The 18,699-nt window shown below is 38.1% G+C and overlaps 1 long non-coding RNA gene across 1 annotated transcript; it reads left to right on the forward strand.

Annotated features, from left to right (window-relative positions):
- The first annotated feature begins 38 nt into the window (after positions 1-38).
- LOC148108766 (uncharacterized) lies at positions 39-17,905 on the forward strand. Its single transcript, XR_015726945.1, has 3 exons — positions 39-2,159; positions 2,389-9,920; positions 15,504-17,905. It is a non-coding gene; the product is annotated as an uncharacterized LOC148108766 (long non-coding RNA).
- The last annotated feature ends 794 nt before the right edge of the window (positions 17,906-18,699 follow it).

Here is an 18,699-nt window from a genome sequence, read left to right on the forward strand (position 1 = left end):
GGAACTACAATGCCCAAAATGCGCCAAGGTCGGACGCGCCCAGAGCGGGCCAAAGGAGTGCAGGGGACTCGGCCGCCATGTTAGGAGTGCCGGGAACAGTCCGCGGATCCTGGCTGAGGTTTTAGGCAGCGCGCGAGCCGAATGGTGGTGCGGTGGGGACGGTGAGGTGGAGGATAAACCGGTTGGAGAGCCTAGGACCCAAACCTGGGGACCCGGGTGTGGACGCGGCAACTGGGGACAGATTGTAGGGCGGATCCGGCTGGAGGCAGTTATCAGGAGGCCGACTGGGCCTGGGCCTTACGGTCCAGTGGGTTGTATAGGCACCCTACCGGTCCTGGTCCTTCTTCTTATTAAGGGATTGAGGGAGTCAGTTTACTTCTGGGCCCAGAGCATCACTTAGGCCCGCTAACAGGAACCTCGGAGCGGTTGGCGTCTTTGTTGGGCTGCGGGGACCCCGGACGGCCATCCTTCTCACTTAGGTCGGAGAAGCCCCTTCCACCCACGGAGTTGGGTTATTCCTCCGGATTTATAGTTATCTTTTTGTCACTTATATTCCAGCCTTCCTTATTCCTCCGCAAGGTTCCGGACCGTCATTGGTTTTTCATACAGGAATGACTTGCCAGAAGGGTCCAAGAAATCGATGTTGGCTCTAATAACCAAGCTGTAAAGGGACGGTGCTTTGGCGCCCCAATTAAGACTAACGTCCAAAGGTGTAACACCCGGTTTAAAATGCCAGGGATTTTATTGATGATAGCCCTATTGACAGCTGGCGGTCGGTTTCGAAGTAACGTGGGTTCTTGGATAAACTTAGAGTGTAGGCTAAAATACTGCGAAGACAGGATGTTCATTAGAAGCATGGATCACCAACTTATTTTAAAAATACAGTTAGTGTTTCATTTGTGGTACTCCATATATACGATTACCTTAAGAATTAATTTTTTTTAACTAGCTGAAACCAAAGTTACTGGTATTTAAGTTATCTTGCTCAGTATCTCAAATGAACTGTATTTTTTTTTTCAATTGTGTTACTAAAACAATGCTGTGTATTTGTTCTTTTTCAGAGTGTCTACACTATGAAAGATGGAAAATTTCTTTTTCTCCTGAGGGTATCTGAAGGGTTAAAAATGCCATATATATTTATGTTTTTCTCCCTCCCTTTTGCACAGTTATTCTGAAAACAAAATTACTCACTTGTTACTTTGGGTCATTAACGGTATGCGTTTCACCTCTCTGTTAGTAGTTAGTAATATCACAGCTGATGGATGGATTCTCCTATCCGGAAAAGCTAAAGAGAGAGATTAAAAATAATAAAACATGGTAGAAACAGTCTTTCAGATGTATACACATGATAACTACAAAAACATAGAAGAATCATCATCTGTCATGTTTCTGGGAACAGGTCACAAGATGAAAGGCTTTGTTTCATTTTTAACAAAGGTAATATGTGTTCGTCTCATTTATCCATGCAGTACAACAATGGGAAAGGCTCATACAAATATTTCTGGTATTCAGAAACACCTTTGCAAGTAATTGTAAGTATAGGAAAGGGAACAAAATGTTTGCTGTTTTCTTTCTGACCTTCAGTATAACTATGGACGTGTTTTACATTTAACAGAGAGAAAAGAGTGGACAGCTTTGCATTTAGGCTTAGTTTCAAACTCTTAAATCATTTTTCGGGGTTGGTGGTTCACTGGTGTGTCTTATTTTACAAATCTATAGTGAATCTTGTTCGTGGTATAAAATATTTCTTTATATAAGCAATAACCTCAATCTGAGTTATTATGGAAGACAGATTTTCGGGGGTGGGGCAGATTGCTTAGAAATCTCATGAGTGAGAAACTAGACCTGTATAATGCAGTGATTTCTATAATTTATAATTTGTCATATGTTTGGGTAGTTTGAAGTTTTTCCAGGCTTACATCCAGTAGACATCTAACCATAATGAAAAAATATCTGTTTAATATCTAGGGGGGAAAAAAAAGAGTCCATGATTTAACCTTTAACTTTTAGGGGAAAATTCTGCATTCTTCCTTAGAAATTTTATTTACAAAGCTAATATTTGAGGAGTTGGTGACACCAGCTTCTGAAAGAATAACCTCAGTGTCCCAGAGAAAGCATTGGGTTAGGAGAACTGAAAAGTGGGATTAAGAATGCCTTAGGTGGGGGGCGCCTGGGTGGCACAGCGGTTAAGCATCTGCCTTCGGCTCAGGGCGTGATCCCGGCGTTCTGGGATCGAGTCCCACGTCAGGCTCCTCTGCTATGAGCCTGCTTCTTCCTCTCCCACTCCCCCTGCTTGTGTTCCCTCTCTCGCTGGCTGTCTCTATCTCTGTCAAATAAATAAATAAAATCTTTAAAAAAAAAAAAAAAAAAAAAAAAAGAATGCCTTAGGTGGAATAAGCAATTTACATTCTTTTCATCTCAGAAAAGTATTAGGGTTTTGGTTTGTATTATAATTATAGGTAGCTCATTAAAGAGTATTGAGTCATTTGCTCATATGGCAAGTGTTTTTCAACAGTTTTAAGTGTCAGGATCACCTGTAGAACTCTAAAAATATATAGCTATCATCCACTCATCACTGTTGAATTATTCTACCAGGTTGGAACCAGTTATTCTATATTTTTAAAACTATGAGTGAGTGTATAGGAGTAGGGTACAGGTGTCCTCTACATCCTGTATTTGTATTAACGTAATGTGGTACATTACGTTAGTAATAACAAAAGTTTAGGCAAAGATTTTAGTCTTATTACTAATTATACCCATAAATGAATTCTGAAAATGTGTAGATGAGGAAATGATCTGGAGATCAATTTATACATTGGTGAGGGAGTGGGTTAGGGGAGAAGATTTCAGTTTAGCCTTATGAGTACTGTGATATCCTGACTTACCTAAATATTTCTTAGAGTGAGAATTTAGCATAATATCGAGAAAGTAATGATAAGAGACACTTACCCAAGTAAGAGCTCATACTATCACAAGATTATGGTAAAGCTATTCAGATATTTAAAAGAATCAAGAATCTAGAAAAAGGCGGGGCTCCTGGGTGGCTCAGACATTAAGCGTCCGCTTTCGGCTCAGGGCTTGATCCCGGCATTCTGGAACCAAGCCTGCCTCTTCCTCTCCCATTCCCCTTGCTTGTGTTCCCTCTCGCTGGCTGTCTCTCTCTCTCTGTCAAATAAATAAAATCTTAAAAAAAAAAAAAAAAAAAAGAATCTAGAAAGAGGCAGTAAGGTACTAGGATATTCTGAAAATAATTTTTCTTTTTTTCAGTAACTCCTTTCCTTTCCCTGAATCCTAAGTTCATTAAATTATTGATGTTATCTTAGTATTCTTGATATTTAGGTAAATGATATACAATAGAGTATCTTTTTAGCTCCAGATCATTTGATTCAGTACTGAATTTGTCTGGGATCTTTACACTGAAAATCCTATAACATTATGTCATTAAAGAATAAATGCAAGATCCAAGAGGACAAACATTTGAAGTGATTAAAGCAGCCCTAGGATTCAAGCACTTAATGGATCCATCTTTAGAGGAGGGAAGCCCTCTTGGATATGGAATATGACGACTGACTTTTGTATTTTGAGGAATGTTGGCCTGGATTCTGCTGCTTCAGTTTGAAATCTATCTTTAATGGCTTGCTCAGTATCACAGACATTAGTAACATTCTAAGCCTCATTGATAATAGCAGGCTCTGTAGGGATGTTGATAAAGATTAAAATAATCTATGTAAAGTGTTTAGCAAAGGACTTCGGAACACTTAAATTTGTGGTGGATTGTTTGTTTGTTTTTTTAACAGTTGGGTAAACTAATTTTTTATTGGCTATTTTTAAAAATTAGCCACAGAGTAATTAGAGCACCGAGGACAGGGATTAACTAAGATACAGTCTTCCTACAATTTGTTAAGTCAAATTTGTATGACCAAATTCCTAGCAAATTACAGTCCCATTTCTTCCTTTCATGTAGTGATACAGGGCAACAATCTTCTTCAGCGCATACTACTAAAAGGAATGTAAAATGCCTGTTACTGAGTTATGTTCCTAAAAGATGATAATTGTGCCTGAGTGACTAAAGTTAAAAAAATTACATAACAATTTTAGCTTGTGTACTTATGTAGCTTGAAGAAGCCCCAAGTTGATTTTGAAAATCATGTTCTGTCTTTGTTGAGAATCACTGTATTATTCCCTTAAATTAGAAAATCATGTGCTAAATTATGAAAAATGTTAGAATTGTTTCATATCTTACGAAGTTCTAAAGTAATGCTTCTATAATCTAAGCTATGAAATTTGAGAGAACAGCTCTGTTGTCTGCCTTTCTGTATCTCTTTTCCAAAATAGAATTTTCTTACCTATCAGAAATGGAATGTCAGTAACCAAAGGTGCTGAAGACCCAGTAGTTACATTAGAAATTATTCTAACCTGATCAGAGTTGAGACAAGCAAATTTAAAAGGGAAAGAAAATTTTACCAAAAGGTATCTTTTAAGACCTCACCTTAGATTAAGTTAGATGTTTTCTAGTGTACATTCTTAGGAGTGAACACAAATAAGCATGACACACACAGTTTAGCAGTTGGACTTTCTCTACGGTAGATCTTAACTCATTCTGAAAACTTTAATATTTCATATTTTAAACACTTTGACTTAATATTCAGGAAACTAAAATGAATTTTTTCTGGTCTTACTTAGTTGACCCATTGTGTTTGTAACAAATGGGCATAATTTTAGCTGCTGGATTTTATAGGCCACTGAAGGTAAATGCAGTAAATATCCCCGGGTCAAGATTTAAAATCCGAATGTCCATAATTAATGATTAACCAGAAAAGCAAGCCCTGTTTATTCTATGATTCTATTTTTTCATTTTTTAATAGGTTTGGGTAATTGTTGGACTAGAAAATATTTCTTTGCAACAGTAAGTATGTGAAGATGAATTTCATCAAATATAAATGTTAATGAATATAAAGCCTTTTAAGGAAACTATGGAGATGTGCAGTTGTAAGCAATTATGCAAGTGGGCACATACTTAATATTCTTGATCTAGAGTCTTTGAGGGTCCTGTATGGATTTGAACTTGCAGTAAAGGTTAATCCTCAATAGGTTGTATCTTAAAACCTTTTAGGAAATGTTCATCAGTTACCCTCTTAACACCTAACTCCTGATTTGATGAATTTAGCATATAGGTGTTTATCAAATTGAATAGTCTGAGGACTTGTTTGAGCTACTCCACCACCAGAAGATAAAAATTAGGGGCGCCTGGGTGGCACAGCGGTTAGGCGTCTGCCTTCGGCTCAGGGCGTGATCCCGGCGTTATGGGATTGAGCCCCACGTCAGGCTCCTCCGCTATGAGCCTGCTTCTTCCTCTCCCACTCCCCCTGCTTGTGTTCCCTCTCGCTGGCTGTCTCTATCTCTGTCGAATAAATAAATAAAATCTTAAAAAAAAAAAAAGATAAAAATTAGTAACTATATGGGGCGCCTGGGTAGCGCAGTCGTTAAAGCGTCTGCCTTCGGCTCAGGGCGTGATCCTGGCGATCTGGGATCGAGTCCCACATCAGGCTCTTCCGCTATGGGCCTGCTTCTTCCTCTCCCACTCCCCCTGCTGTGTTCCCTCTCTCGCTGGCTGTCTCTCTGTCACATAAATAAATAAAATCTTTAAAAAAAAAAATTAGTAACTATAATCTTTGATATAACCTAAGTGACATCTTTTTTTAACACTTTGAGCCAAAGAAACCCTCAGCTTTCTTCCTTCCCTATCCTCTCCCTGCAGACTTTTAGTCATTACTATGGTATCAAGTGGGATCTTAGAGTTTCTTAGTAATCGTCCCCATCGAACTGGATGATGTTTATTCTATTAGTTCATTGTCGGTATATTGGAGCCACTTCCTTGTATTTCATAGTATTTTATATACAAGACGAAAATGGAGAAAAGCTTACATTTTAAGAGTTTTGACACGTGGTGAAATAAAGTAATTGCAGAAGTGGTAACCTAAAACAAACTGCAAATAACATTGACATACTAGAGCGCTTACATTGCAGTTGCTATTGAAACTAAATAGCATCTTACATAAGTGTAGTAATAAATGACCTTTACCAGTTTCCTGCTATTTCAATGGAATACTTCAGTAACAATAGTATGGTTCATTTACTCTGTCTCAACAATTGTGAATGTGGTGAAAAGTTAAGTGTTACTTTTGGTGATGAATTTTACATTTATTACCTTCTTTTATGTTTGACAGTCTCAATGCAAGTATGTTTATGTCAAGTCTGCTTTGTTTACTCTTTGTATGTTTAATGCTGGGCATTACGCTTGTTTCGAGTTTCAGTCCCATGACCCATTTTCAGTATTCATGTTTGTGTGTCTTTCCAAAATTGTTTGCTTCTTTGTTTCCTGCTGATCCCGAGAGAATTTATGAGCAATTTTTGTTGCTTTTCGTGTTGCTGTGTATTCGCCTGAGATGGGTTGCTGGATTTTCTCATTTTCCAGATAAACTCTGCTCTTCCCTTCCACATTCCTGTAACCTGTTTGGCATTTGTTGGAATTCTGGGTTACTTGTAATGGAAAAGTTGAAGAATCGAGTACTAAGATGCCAGATTTCAGGGGCTTGGGGAGTGAATGAATGGGAGTAGGGAAAGAAGTAGGTATTTCTTTTAAAAACTTTGTATTTTTATGAAGTTTGGCCCTGGAAGAGGCAAGAAATAATGGGAAATAACAAGAGAGTATGTGGGAATGAAAGAGGGTTTTTACTTAAATCTTCCTATTTAGAGGCCAAAATCACATTCCACTTCAGGGCAGTTTGATCATTTCCCAAAGGAATCAGGACTTAGAATTCTGTGCTGTCCCAAATTGGGCCAGGGGAAAGGTGGAAGAACTCTTAAGTACTTATGTAATTTTTTCTATGAATACTCCATACTTTTCTTTTGATTATTTTTCCTTTCCATTCCCTTCCTGTTCGTGTTCCTTCAAGGCTTTCGTACTGCCTATTTAACCAAACTTCTGGAAGAATAGTGCATTTTTGTAGTGCATTTTTTTGACCATTCCAAAAAAGCGTAGCAATGACCAAGAGCCTAGGTTTCTTTTGAGAAAGCAACTGGTCCTAAACAGGCATTTGCCCTTTATACCAATATCATTATACTTACCAACCAAACCTGACTGGGATCCTCACCACCACTATTAGAGAAAACTGCTCATTTGACCAGAAGATTAAACTTGAACAAAACCTGTCTGTTCTTGCCTAGCTGTTATTACCAAGACACATTACCTGGAGGAGGAGAAGTCTGAGATAGATTCTTTTAATTATTTATGTGAGAAAGGTATGATTGTAAAAACAAAAATGCATGAGAGAAAAGCGGTTAACATCTTAAAGCAACAGAACCCTCAACAAAAAGTGGAAAATCCAGTTCTAACAGTTATGAATAAAGTTTTCCATTGCTTGAATTCACTGTCATTACCTAATAAATGAGCTGCTGTTTCCCTTCAGAGGTTTAACTGGCAAAATAAATGGAAAGATGGCAGCAAAAGAAGGGAATCGCTAAGACTGGTAAGGATTCAGTATAATCAGAAATAGCAAAGGAAATTGGTTATTACTGGATCCTGACACTAACTCACTGTCCAAATGTGATTTCATTTCCTTTAATGAGATAGGCACCGGAAGAAATAACTTGAGGGATTTCTAAGAAAAGACACTTGTGGCTACCAATTGAATTGCTCTCTGTTACAAGTTACATTTTAAATTACAATGCATAGTGCAAGGCTCCATACATCCTCCAACATGACTCCCCAAGTTAGCTAACACTTTATATCCAAGCTAATACCTATTTCTGGTGAATTTAAGTTTATGCAGCACTCTTCTACCACTTCCAACTGGAAGGAGGAAAAGACATGAAAACAAATGTTAACTGTGTAATTGTTTATTGTCATGGGACCAGAGTTATACCCAGATTCAGAAATCTACTTGATACTCCTGCTTACTACTAAGTTAATGCAAGTAATTATTAATAGTTAATATTAACCGTTAATACCTACCTGCTCAGTAGTCTAAGATAAGAGATAGACTTTACATAGGCTGTTAATTTATGTGCTTGAGCCCACTTTGGTTTTCAGTAATCTAAGTAGAAACTTGAAGTTACATATGACCCCATTGTATAACTTGAGATAACCCTAAATTTCTGTAATGTATTTTGGTACTATGTTGAATTCACTTAAAAATCCACCTAATAGAGCACCTGGGTGGCTCAGTTAGTTAAACATCCGCCTTTGGCTTGGGCCATGATCCCAGGGTCCTGGGTTTGAGTCCTGCGTCAGGCTCCCTGCTCAGCGGGGAGCCGCTACCTCTCCTCCCTGCACGTGTGCTCTCGCTGTTGCTCTCTCTCAAATAAAATCTTTAAAAAAAAAATGCACTTAATAGTTCACAGATAACTGGAAAGTAATTTTTCCAGTAGTACTGGCAGGAACATGCTGTTAAAATATTTGTGAACTAGTTGAGGTCTAAATAGAACTACAGCGTATTTGTGTATGTAAAAAATGCATAATGTTTATACCATTTTATATACACACACACACACACACTACAGCATAAGCTCTAGTTCTGTTTTGACCTCAACTAGTTCACAAATATTTTAACAGCATGTTCTCACCAATACATATATTTATATATATAAAAGTGTGTATCATATATAATGTTTATACCATCATTTACAAGTAACTGAAGAACTATATCATACTGACAGTTTAAAGATTGACAAGATAGGGTGCCTGGGTGGCTCAGTTGGTTAAGCGTCTGCCTTCTGCTCAGGTCCTGATCCCGGAGTCCTGGGATCAAGTCCCGCATCAGGCTCCCTGCTTGTCGGGGAGTCTGCTGCTCCCTCTACCCCTCCCCCCTACTTATGATCTGTCTCTCAAATAAATAAATAAAATCTTAAAAAAAAAAAAAGATTGACAAGATAAGGAAGTACTGTCTAAAACCATTTTTAGCGTTTGGTCTGCCAATACCTGGAGTGACTTCAGGCTTTATGGCCCACTTCAATGTTAATCTGTAAAAAATTCCAAAGGCATAGTTTGAAATACTGGTGAGTCAGGCCTGAGTTCTGGATTCCTGGTCTGATAATCAGTAACTAAGGTGTCAGCCTAGGCAAATCAACTTTGAATCTGGTTGGGTTTTTTTTTTTTTTCTAATTTTCTTAAGATTTTATTTACATGAGAGCATGAGTGGGCTGAGGGAGAGAGAAAAGCAAGAGTCCCCGCTGAGCAGGGAACCCCGCTGCAGGGCTGGATCCTAAGACCCCAGCCAGGGTCATGGCCTGAGCCGAAGGCAGATGCTTAACCATCTGAGCCACCCAAGTGCCCTGAATCTGTTTCTTTATGTTTAATAATCTGGTAGCATTTAACATCAAATACATGGTTTTTGGTGATGTTCCAGCATGATAATCTGGGATACATGCTAAAAATGCAGATTCTGGTGTCCCACCTAGATATACTGCTTAAAAGTCTGAAGGTGAGATTGGGATCTGCATTTTTTTAAAAGATGATTTATTTTAGAGAACACATGTGCGGTGCATGAGCATATGGGGGAAGGGGCAGAGGGAGAAGGAGAGAGTCTTAAGCAGACTCCTGAGATCAAAACCTGAGCTGGAACCAAGAGTTGGATGCTTAACTGAGGGCGCCACCCAGGTGTCCCCTGAGATCTTAAATTCACCAGATGATTTCTTTCTACCTAATCTTAAAAGCACCAAGGTGAAATAACTTGCCAAAGTTACTTCCAAAGTTAGGCCCCCTCTTTTTTGTGTTCCTAACTCTTCTTTCCTTCATGCTCAATAACTTATTCCTGCTGTTATTCCAGGACACAGATGCCAAAATTTAAAAAGTACTTCTGCATACGTATATTCAGTGAAAAATCAAACTCTACCACATGGACAAGCATTGCTTAATTAAGGTGTGTAATATAGTTTTGGGGTTTTTTTTTTTAGGGAAATGAACAAATTATATCTTCATCTAAAGCATTTGATTAAAGAAATTAAGCCCTACAGTACTCTATTATAGACATCCAAAGTATCAATATTTGGGGGCACAGTTTCAATCCTAAATCCATTTCTTAGATTCTGTAAGTACATATTGAGTAATTACCAACTTAAATACCCTGGAGATACAAAGATGACTATGACCCTCTACACATGAGAGCCTAAACGTTTTCAGTGTCATGGACCCCTTTATCAATCTAGTGAAGTCCGTGGATCACTTTTCAAAAAAAAAAAATGTTTTTAAGTATATACAGTATGTTGGATTACAGAGGGAGCCAGAGATAATGAAATAGTTACCAAAAATTTTATATAGAAATATATATGCTTTTTTAACTTACTAAGATCTAGCAGTAGCTCTAATCTGCAATTTCAACAGTGGTGAGCATAAATGATATTTCAAGTTGTTTGCAACAGTTGTAATATATGAAAATATAGTTCAACTGTGAACTATGAAAAATTATCCTTTACTGCCAGCACTACTGTGATCTGTTGCCTATGTTCAAATTTTATTAGAAGTTATTGAAAATTTAGATGCAGTTTTTCCCCATCCAAATTCATGGACCCACTGAATCCTATTAAGAACTCTGGTTAAACTGTAGGAACTTTCACGTTGTAGCCAAGGCCTAAGTAAGATCTTTAAGTACCTAGACACTGAAAAACTTGTGATGCCTTGCCTCAGGTAATTCAAAATCAAAATATTTACACCATGAAGTAGATTTAAGGAAGTTCTGTTTCTCCTGGTGAAGACTCTGATGCTTTTTAGAAAGCACTAAGTTATCTCTGAGAAAGTACTAAAGTACTCCATTTGTTTCATCATGGATGAACAGGAGGAGTGGCTGCAGTTGTGTGAAAGTATGGGTTTATTATCTTAAGATTGTATCTGCTACACTTGGTATATAGTAAAGGCTCAATAACAGTAAAATAAACGATCTTTTCCATAAGGGGTTCACAATTTTAGAGAACATTAAGGTACAACACCAAGTGTGGACTACTATAATAGGCACCAGATGCTCATTGCTCTTTAAATGAACAGATTGGAGGGGTTGTTTGTAACCCAAGTGATGTCACTTGCAGATAAATCGAGTAGGACTACCATCCTCAAGTGATCCTACTAGTGTGTAAGCTCCATGAGGGTAGGATTTTTGTCTGTTTTGTTCATTGTATTTGATGTATTCCAGAAATTTAATAAAGTGCCTGCCATACTCAGCTAATCTGTACTCACCTGATTAGCCTCAGATCTGTGTACCTCCATTTCTGTAGATGCTGCTGAAACATTTTAGCATTAACCTACCAGAAACTAGTAATTAAAAATAGCTCTTCTTCCTTAGACATTCAGTAAGTGAATAAAGAGGAATATTTTATTTTCTCCTCTGCAGAAAGCTAATAAATGCTATCCTAAGTGTAAGTTTAGCTACCATTTTTATTCAACAGTCCTTGAGGATAGGAATTGCCATTATTTTAAAATTAAGGCACAAACCTGCCCAGAGTCATCACCCGTGAGCTAGCTAGTAGAGGAACTGGAAAACAATACAAAGTGAATGTCCCAGACCTAGGTATCTTATCTCCCATTTAACCAAGACACAAACGTGGTCTTTCCCTCACATTTCACAAAGAGGTACAATCATGTGAAACAGACTCGGTAACAAAACAAGTTCCATAGCTATTTAAGCACATCTTCATGAGTTCTTATTTAGAAATATGTTTTTTAAACTTCAAATATAGATCAGTTATAGTCTATTTCTCTGCTTTGTGGTCACAACGTACTTGTTATCTTTTCATCTTTTATATTCTACCCTTCAAGAAAAGCATTTGAAGGTTTCAGGGGTTTGTGTTGGTAATTTACAGCTAATAGGGTTTTTTAAATGCTCATTCTTCCCACCCACCATGGATGGGTATGTTTTCACATAGCTTGTTTAGAAGGCAATAAAGCAGTTTAGACAAAAGCATCATTGTTTGAACTAAGAAAATGTTAATGAAAGTGAAGAGTGATTTCAAAGTCCTGAGTCACACAGGGAGAACCAGACCAATATCTAAATTAGTGTGTGATACAGAAGCAGTCATGTTGGTCAATCCATAACTTGAAGAAGTTAAACAGGACTTCATGTTATAGGTGAAGAAATTGAATAGCTGGGAAATAAAACCTGGCCTGACCTGTACTAATGTGAAGCCATTTATAGGTTTTACCTATGTTACTAGGAATAAAATTCATTGACTTCACTGCAGAAATACTGATCACAGTGTGCTGCCCTGGATCCCGCCGGGGATGTTTCATAACACATGGTGTATGGACCTTATTGCCGTTCTACTTTTTTTTTTAAGATTTTTTTTTCTTTTTTTTTTTTAATGTTTTTTTATTGTATTATGTTAGTCACCATACAGTACATCCCCGGTTTCCGATGTAAAGTTCAATGATTCATTAGTTGCGTATAACACTCAGTGCACCATGCAATACGTGCCCTCCTTACTACCCATCACCGGTCTATCCCATTCCCCCACCTCCCTCCCCTCTGAGGCCCCCAGTTTGTTTCTCATAGTCCATAGTCTCTCATGTTTCATTCCCCCTTCTGATTACCCCCCCTTTCTTTATCCCTTTCTTCCCCTACCGATCTTCCTAGTTCTTATGTTCCATAGATAAGAGAAATCATATAATTGTCTTTCTCTGTTTGACTTATTTCACTTAGCATTATTTCCTCCACTGCCGTCCATGTTGCAGCAAATGTTGAGAATTCATTCTTTCTGATAGCTGAGTAATATTCCATTGTATATATGGACCACAACTTCTTAATCCAGTCATCTGTTGAAGGGCATCTCGGCTCCTTCCACGATTTAGCTTTGTGGACAATGCTGCTATGAACATTGGGGTGCATATGGCCCTTCTCTTCACTACGTCTGTATCTTTGGGGTAAACACCCAATAGTGCAATGGCTGGGTCATAGGGTAGCTCAATTTTTAACTTTTTAAGGAACCTCCACACTGTTTTCCAGAGTGGCTGTACCAACTTGCATTCCCACCAACAATGTAGGAGGGATCCCCTTTCTCCACATCCTCTCAAACAATTGTTGTTTCTTGCCTTGTCTATTTTTGCCATTCTAACTGGCGTAAGGTGGTATCTCAGTGTGGTTTTGATTTGAATTTCCCTGATGGCTAATGATTTTGAACATTTTTTCATGTGTCTGTTAGCCATTTGTATGTCTTCATTGGAAAAGTGTCTGTTATATCTTCTGCCCATTTTTTGATTTATTTGTGTCTCGTGTATTGAGTTTGAGAAGTTCTTTGTAGATCTATTTGACAGCACAAGTAGACAGAGCAGCAGGCAGAGGGAGAGGGAGGATCAGGCTCCCTGCTGAGCCGACGGGGCCCTGGGATCATGACCTGAGCCAAAGGCAGATGTTTAACCAACTGAGTCACCCAGGCACCCTCATTCTTTTAACTTGTAGTTCTTGTACAGGTCACACGACAGTTTTATATTTTGAAAATAATTATAAATAACTGCATCATTTATTGACTTGGAAAGGTAGAACCAGTGACTAATTGTAGGCCAACAGGGGGTTAGAAAATCACCTTTTAATACTCACAGTGCTCCTGATTACAATGTCTAGAAACAACTTGATTGTATCTTCTAACTCTCCTTCCCTTTTATTTATTTTTTAGCAACTTCAACAACCTAAATTCCATTCATGCAAATAAGCATTATCTCCTTTCCTTTTAGCACAGAGCTGCATAATGACTAGCTCATAAAGCAGCCAGATGTTATTGCTATCAGTAGGTAACATGCTATTCTGCCTGGTAACTACACAGTTGGCATGCAACAATTGTTTAATGGATAAGTCAGTTAAAATTTTGATGGATTGCTTAGTCCCGTAAATAAGCATTGACTTACATCACCCCTTATCACCTGATGCTTTTGTGACAGATTTTCTACTAGTGGACTGTTTCAGACACTGAAGAAAATAGAACGTTCATTAATTGATGAACCTCTCCCCCCACCCGCCACTGGCCTGGACAGGAGACTGAATTGTAGTCCTTGATTCCCAGTATACCATAACTAGTCTGAAAGGGAGAGGTAGAGAGGGCCATGATATTTGAGGATAAAATCTTGTTTATTTATAGCTGAACTTTATGTCATTGTGTTTAATACCATGACCATTAAGCCATTCCTATAATATTTAAGTTTATCTTCTGAAGGAAACTTGTGAAATGTCCTCAGAATGACTTGGGGTTTTTTTGTTTGTTTAAGTAAGCTCTAGGCCCAATGTGGGGCTTTAACTTAGAACCCTGTGATCAAGAGTTGCACACTCTACTAACAAAGCCAGCCAGACACCCCAGAATGACTTGGTTTTTAGTGGCATTAATTATTGTTTTCTTTTGGGACCTGATTCTTTCTAGTAACAGATTCCAAAATGTTGCAGTTTGTCAAAGACTGTTTCATGTTCAGTATCTTTTTTTTTTTGCCTTTCCATGTAAATTTTATTTATTTTTATTTTTTATAATATTTTTATTATGTTATGTTAGTCACCACACAGTATATCCTTAGTTTTTGATGTAGTGTTCCATGATTCATTATTTGCGTATAACACCCAGTGCACCATGCAGTATGTGCCCTCCTTCATACCTTACAACCAGCCTATCCCATTCCCCCACCCCCCTCCCCTCTGAAGCCCTCAGTTTGTTTCCCAGAGTCCACAGTCTCAGTATCTTTTTAAAAATACAATTAGGTAAAGCATTTTTAGGTAGACTGCATCTATCTCGTCTATTTTCCTGATACTCGGTAATGTTTTTCATCATCAGCCACAGCTCTGAAAGGACATTAAAGGGTCTCATGTTACACACTATAGCACTAATGTTCATAATAAAACATTAAGATAGGTTGAAGGCTTCCATGATTAGCCTACACTCAATTTTTTCCTATCTTCTGGCCTCTTTTATTTCATACTTATATTTTTGTAGTAACTATGTTGAGGGTACATGACCACTAAATTGTATGTTTCTTTGAGAGCAGGAGCTATAGCATGTTATATAGCATGTTTATTTTCACATTTCCTTATGCACTAAAACGGAACTTTTATTTCTTCAGCAAATATTCACTGAGTATCCACTAGGTGTCAGATATACTAGGTAGATTCTAGGGAAACCAAGATAACTAAACCCTTGGGAATCTGTCTTGTGGGGGAGAGGTGGGAAAAGATATTTGTAAGCCAAAAAAACAAAACCAAAAAACCCTGCAGTATCATATGATGTTATAGTGGAATAGGATATTTCCTGGTTTAAGAAGACTAAAAAATCATTTCCAAAAATATCTCCCCAATAAGCTTGCCTCAGTGACTAAATTTCCATCATTAGGATGTCATTTTTTTATAAGACCATTACTGCATTGTGATTGCTTCTGGCAGGAGAACTAAGGGGCATGAATGGGCTGTAGAATTACTTTTTCCCTCTCTTTAAAACCTTTTTGTTAATTTTACATATAGTAAGATTCACTTTTTGGTATATAATTTCAGGAGTTTTGACAAATGCATGAAAGTCCTGTAATCACCACCACAATCAAGATACAGAACAGTTCCATCACCTCAAAAAGTTCTTTTGTACTGCCCCTTTTATAATTTTATAATATATATTTCATAATATTTGGTAAAATAATTTTTCAAAAAGTAAGGTTTGAGTGTTTCATGTACATCTTTTCCTTATCAAAAAAAGTATGGGGGCGCCTGGGTGGCATAGCGGTTAAGCGTCTGCCTTCGGCTCAGGGCATGATCCCGGCGTTACGGGATCAAGCCCCACATCAGGCTCTTCCGCTATGAGCCTGCTTCTTCCTCTCCTACTCCCCCTGCTTGTGTTCCCTCTCTCGATGGCTGTCTCTCTCTGTCGAATAAATAAATAAAATCTTTAAAAAAAAAAAAAGTATGTCTTTGGGTTAAGAGAGTACCTTTTCTAATAAGCCTCTGGAGAAATATAGGTATCCAAGGAAGGGCTAAATTATTACACCATTGTAAGTCATCTACACTTCAGTTGGCAGATCAAGCTGCTGAAAAGAATTAGGACTCAGAAAATGTAAGGGCTGTATGTGGTGTATATATGTTAGGTTAGAGAATAGGAGTTGGGGTAGAAGAGGAGATTACGGCCTGACAGTGGAACAACATGCATTGAAGGATAAGGGTAGCATGTTTTGAATAGTATAAGGTCCTTGGGTTCCCAAAGATACAGGGGGCGCCAAAGAAGAGATGAGTCCTGAAGAGGGGTGGCCTTCATGTAAAAATTGGTCAGTCTGTTATCTAGAACTACAGTCCTGGGATTCTAGAACTGGTTCTGCCAGTAACTCATTCTTGAAAAGTCACTTTCCTTTTCTGGGCCTCAATTTCATCATCTATTAAAAAAAAAAAAGTTGGATTAAGTATATTCTAAAATCTATTTGAGTATTCTCCAACTAGAGGGTATGTGTGTCAGGGGGCGGGATGGTTCTGAATTTCTGTCCCATTTTAACTGGAGAGGAACATCTGTGGATAACAATAACCCAACTCTAACAAGTATTTTAAGATCTCTTAAAGTGTCATGTAGTTTGATGTCAAGCTGGAAAGCACAGTTAATGCTGATCTCATCTGGGCTCCAATGATCTAGCTCTCTTGCCCTCAGTGTTCTCATTTGTAGAATGACTAGATATACTTTAAGGTTCCTCAAAATTTCACATTTTTTGAATGTGAAACCTCTTAAAACTTTCCAGTGTTATTTTTATTCTCATTTCCTCTGGGTCTGTGCCTATTCTGATTTTGCTTTTTTAAGTTATTAGTCGCTATTCATTCAGTACTTATGTTGCCAGAATTTTTAATGTAGGGTATTTGACCTATGTTATTTAAGAAATTTTACAGTGCTGCTCTTCTTTATAGGTGTACAAGTATGGGAAAATTACACCATGCCTCCCACCCCCATCCTGGATAACATATTCCTACAACAAGATCTCATTTCAGTAAATATTAAAAGTAGCATTAGAGAGGGGAAGAAGGGAAGGAAGATGTGTGTGGCTTTCAGTTGGTAAGTGAAGGGAAAAGAACTAACAGTTGAGGACCTACTATGAGCTAGATACCTTATATGTGCCTCCCTTTTTAGGTCATTGATAAAAGCAGGCAGGAAGGGAGCCTATTTATCTTGATATCAAAAAGGGAAAAAAACTTTCTTCCCACAAATCATTGAAATTATTCAGAATATATTTTTTCATGTCATTTTTCCCTGTGAAGGCACAAACAGCACGATGCTTCTACATAGTGTTTGGCGAATGTTTATAAGTGAGTAGGGATTTTTCTCCTGTCCTTAGAGTAGTGGTTCTTTGGGTCCATGGACCTCTAAGAATTTTATAAAGCTATGGACCCACCTAGGAATTCTCCTCTCCCACTGCACAAACACAACAAAATAAAAACAACCATCTTCCTCTCCTTGCCCTAAGTACCTCCACATCTGTATTTGTGCAAAATCCATAATTTTGGGATGTTTTCCTCCTTTCTGCAATTTATTCATGTGTCCCAGGTTAAGAACTCAGCCCTGGAAACATCTCTGGATATCTAGGCAGCCTAGGAGCTTAATTCCATTACCTTGTAATGCTTATAGAGCTGTCATCCTTTATTGGTCCTTTATAGGTTTGAGAAAATTACACCATGCGTCCAGACTGTTCAGTTTGTTTTTTATGAGGAGAAATTATATCCAGCTTGCTTTTCAGTTCATTAATATGTGCTACAACCAAAGATTAGCATTTTTAAGGTTTTTGAAGTAGGAATTGTTTAATTTACAGATGAAGAAATTAAGGTTTGTCCCAAACTTTATTTTTTGCGAGTATCATATCTCTGGGCTTTCTAAATGGAATGATTCCCCTCCCTTCCTTCCTTCCTCCCTTCCTTCCTTCCTCCCTCCCTCCCTCCCTCCCTCCCTCCCTCCCTCCCTCCCTCCCTTCCTTCTTTCCTTCCTTCCTCCCTCCCTCCCTCTCTCTCTCTCTCTCCCTCCCTCTCTGCTTTCTTTCCTTTTTCCTTTCCTTTCCTTTCCTCATTCAGAAACCCACTTAAAACATTGTCAGGCCAGTATCCTCATCTGTGAAATTGTATCTGGGTAGAGAAGGATAGTGAAAAAAAATGACCTTGTCTCATAATGGAAGACAAGGACCTGTAACAAATATTCTAAGTAATTCCAAATACGGTATGAGAATTCCCCCATAAGGTTGTGAGGATCACATTGGTTGAAGGGAAACTGAATGTTGTGTAAACTACAGTTTTCTAATCACGAATGGCCCTTAGCTTGATATAAAATCCAGGGCCTAGTACAGAGAAGTTATTTGGATGCCTATCATCTCCAGTATCTCCCGTATGCCTACTTGACAAGACTGCATCTCATCCAGGCTTGTGATGGAGGAAAATTGAATTGTTTATTATTAAAGTGAAAAAATAGGGAGTTCACTGATCAAATGGGTTAATATTTTGAGCACTTACTGTGTGCCTGGAGCTTTTTAATTTCTGGGTGAAGAGTAACAGTCTCCATTGTACACTTACCCCAGGCTACATACATAGTTATAGCTAACATTTGAGTGCTTACTGGAAGCAAAAGCATTGTTCCAGGTGCATTTGCATTTATTTCATTAACATGTTTCTCAATCTTTGTAATAACTCAGGAAAATACTGTTAAGGTTGTAATCACTAACAATAACAAAACTGGAATTTAAAG

Source organism: Ursus americanus, chromosome 16, assembly GCF_024610735.1.
Source record: "Ursus americanus isolate L20-20 chromosome 16, mUrsAme1.1.p, whole genome shotgun sequence".
NCBI classification, from domain to species: domain Eukaryota; kingdom Metazoa; phylum Chordata; class Mammalia; order Carnivora; family Ursidae; genus Ursus; species Ursus americanus.